Source organism: Thalia democratica, unplaced genomic scaffold, assembly GCF_965202585.1.
Source record: "Thalia democratica unplaced genomic scaffold, ktThaDemo2.hap1.1 HAP1_SCAFFOLD_869, whole genome shotgun sequence".
NCBI classification, from domain to species: Eukaryota; Metazoa; Chordata; class Thaliacea; order Salpida; family Salpidae; genus Thalia; species Thalia democratica.
This window is the reverse complement of record NW_028139821.1, coordinates 17501-20748: the sequence shown is the minus strand read 5'-3', so window position 1 is coordinate 20748 and position 3248 is coordinate 17501. Positions and strand designations below refer to the sequence as shown.

Here is a 3248-nt window from a genome sequence, read left to right as displayed (position 1 = left end):
GGCAAAAAAAGTTCAACAGCAACATTTGAGCATCATACACGTATGCATTACTTTACACTAGTGAGAGAGACGTGTTTGTGCGTTCGGTCGACTTGGCGAGAAAGCGGGCTTAAAGCATTACTGTTTAGCACCCGAGGCGCGGCTATTGCAGCGGCGGCGAACGTGCTATGTAAACGCATTGGAGCAGCGTATGAAAAACTACAAGCGTCCAGCGGCGGTAGGCTTATAGCTTTGCGAAGTCGTCGAGACGAGTAGCCGACGCAGGCAGGCACGGCTCGAGGCGGGTAACTGCAGCAGACAGATGGCGTGTTGCTGCTGACGAGTTAACCGGCAGAAGGCAAACGGTTGGTCGGGAGAAAGAACAGTCAGTTGTATAGCTGCATGCTGCAGTCGACGCGGGCTGGCGCTTTAAACAGCAAAAGGCCGGCGCCGACTTTCAGTAACGTTCGCAAGGCTTTTAAGCCGAGTGATAGAAAAGGTCTGTATTTATACAGTAAAAACGCTCAGTCGAGCAACGGGTTTAAACGCCCTCGGATAGTTATCTGGTTGATCCTGCCAGTAGTCATATGCTTGTCTCAAAGATTAAGCCATGCAAGTGTAAGTACGAGCTCACGTACAGTGAAACTGCGAATGGCTCATTAAATCAGTTATGGTTCATTTGATTGTACGCTTTTACATGGATAACTGTGGCAATTCTAGAGCTAATACATGCGTAAAGCGCCGAACTGACGTGAGGCGCGCATTTATCAGACCAAAACTAACCGGCTTTCGGGTCGTTACAATGGTGACTCTGGATAAGCTTGCGGATCGCACGGCCTAGTGCTGGCGACATCTCATTAAAGCAACTGCCCTATCAACTATCGTCGGTACGGTATCGGCCTACCGAGGTTGTAACGGGTGACGGAGAATCAGGGTTCGATTCCGGAGAGGGAGCCTGAGAAACGGCTACCACATCCAAGGAAGGCAGCAGGCGCGCAAATTACCCATTCCCGGCTCGGGGAGGTAGTGACGAAAAATAACAATGCAGACCTCGTACGAGGTCCTGCAATTGGAATGAGTACACTTTAAACTTTTTAACGAGTATCCATTGGAGGGCAAGTCTGGTGCCAGCAGCCGCGGTAATTCCAGCTCCAAAAGTGTATATTTAAGTTGTTGCGGTTGAAAAGCTCGTAGTTGGATATAGGGACGGCGAGGTTGGTCGGTCGAAAGGCTAGCACTGGCCTCGTTGTTCTTGTTGGTCGGTGCCTTCGCGGTGCTCTTAACTGAGTGTTGCGGTGGTCCGGCAAGTTTACCTTGAAAAAATTAGAGTGTTCAAAGCAGGCTTTACGCTTGTATAATGTTGCATGGAATAATGGAATAGGACCTCGGTTCTATTTTGTTGGTTTTCGGAGCACGAGGTAATGATTAATAGGAACGGACGGGGGCATCCGTACTGTGCCGTTAGAGGTGAAATTCTTGGATCGGCGCAAGACGAACGACTGCGAAAGCATTTGCCAAGAATGTTTTCTTTAATCAAGAGCGAAAGTCAGAGGTTCGAAGACGATCAGATACCGTCCTAGTTCTGACCTTAAACGATGCCGACTAGCGATCGGGCAGTGTCGAACTTAAGAACTGTCCGGCAGCTTCCGGGAAACCAAAGTCTTTGGGTTCCGGGGGAAGTATGGTTGCAAAGCTGAAACTTAAAGGAATTGACGGAAGGGCACCACCAGGAGTGGAGCCTGCGGCTTAATTTGACTCAACACGGGAAATCTCACCCGGCCCGGACACAGCGAGGATTGACAGATTGAGAGCTCTTTCTTGATTCTGTGGGTGGTGGTGCATGGCCGTTCTTAGTTGGTGGAGCGATTTGTCTGGTTAATTCCGATAACGAACGAGACTCTTACTTGCTAAATAGCTGCTCGACCCATTGGGTCGGAGACAACTTCTTAGAGGGACTAGTGGCGTTTAGCCACACGAGATTGAGCAATAACAGGTCTGTGATGCCCTTAGATGTTCGGGGCCGCACGCGCGCTACACTGACCGGATCATCGTGTGTTCCCTAGGCCGAAAGGTCCGGGTAATCCGTTGAACCCCGGTCGTGCTAGGGATAGGGACTTGCAATTGTTTCCCTTGAACGAGGAATTCCCAGTAAGCGCGAGTCATTAGCTTGCGTTGATTACGTCCCTGCCCTTTGTACACACCGCCCGTCGCTACTACCGATTGAATGGTTTAGTGAGGTCCTCCGATTGAGCCTGGTACGTGCGGCAACGCACTCGCCGGTGTTCGAAAAGACGATCGAACTTGATCATTTAGAGGAAGTAAAAGTCGTAACAAGGTTTCCGTAGGTGAACCTGCGGAAGGATCATTAACGAATCGAAATTTGATTTCAAGCGACGTCTCTTCTTCGAAGGGACCGAGCCCTGTAACTGTTATAGTTCGGTCGCGTTGCTTCCTGACAGCGGGAGTAATAATTCAGCACGCAAGTGCTGGCGCGGCCGCTTCTTTTTGAACACGATTTTTTGGTTGCATTGAGATTGATTAACACGAGAGATCTCTTAGCGGTGGATCACTCGGCTCGAGCGTCGATGAAGGACGGAGCTAGCTCCGAGAAGTAATGTGAATTGCAGGACACATTGAGCATCGATATTCTGAACGCGTATTGCGGCCTCGGGTAATCCTGGGGCCACGTCCGTCTCAGGGTCTTTAACACACCGATCCTTTCATTAGTTTGAAAGTGCCTGCGACTCGTTTCTGTATTAAGGAGCGTGTCGTCAAAGACAGCTGGTCTGGCGATTTCACAGCTGAAGCGTGAGCAGCCTGCTGGCCTCGGGTGAGGTAGCAACGACGGTAGGTGCTCGAGAATAAGTTAAGTGACTTCAAAAGGCCGACGTACAAAGCGCATGTACTTTTATAGTACATCACTTTTGACCTGAGATCGGGCGGGACGACCCGCTGAACTTAAGCATATCACTAAGCGGAGGAAAAGAAACTAACAAGGATTCCCCTAGTAACGGCGAGTGAAGCGGGATAAGCCCAGCGCTAAATCCGAGCCTTTTTGGAGGGCGAGGAAATGTAGCGTATGGAATTCAGCATGCGGCGAACCAACGACTGCCCACGTTCTTCTGATCGAGGCCTTTTCCCAGAGCGGGTGTTAGGCCCTTGGCGGCGGTCGTAATTCGTCCTAGCGGTTTTCCCGGAGTCGGGTTGTTTGGAAATGCAGCCCTAAGCGGGTGGTAAACTCCATCTAAGGCTAAATACTGGCTCGAGAC

At 50.5% G+C, this 3248-nt stretch overlaps 3 non-coding genes across 3 annotated transcripts in view; all 3 read left to right on the top strand.

Annotated features, from left to right (window-relative positions):
• The first annotated feature begins 539 nt into the window (after nucleotides 1-539).
• On the top strand, nucleotides 540-2347 carry LOC145847290 (small subunit ribosomal RNA). The gene has a single exon (XR_014371206.1). It is a non-coding gene; the product is annotated as a small subunit ribosomal RNA (ribosomal RNA).
• A 182-nt stretch (nucleotides 2348-2529) lies between these two features.
• Nucleotides 2530-2682, top strand: LOC145847283 (5.8S ribosomal RNA). Its single transcript, XR_014371199.1, has one exon. It is a non-coding gene; the product is annotated as a 5.8S ribosomal RNA (ribosomal RNA).
• Nucleotides 2683-2904: 222 nt separating this feature from the next.
• Nucleotides 2905-3248, top strand: part of LOC145847294 (large subunit ribosomal RNA) — a 3632-nt gene continuing 3288 nt past the window's right edge. The window contains exon 1 of the ribosomal RNA XR_014371210.1: nucleotides 2905-3248. This exon is cut by the window's right edge and continues 3288 nt beyond it. This is a non-coding gene — a ribosomal RNA (large subunit ribosomal RNA).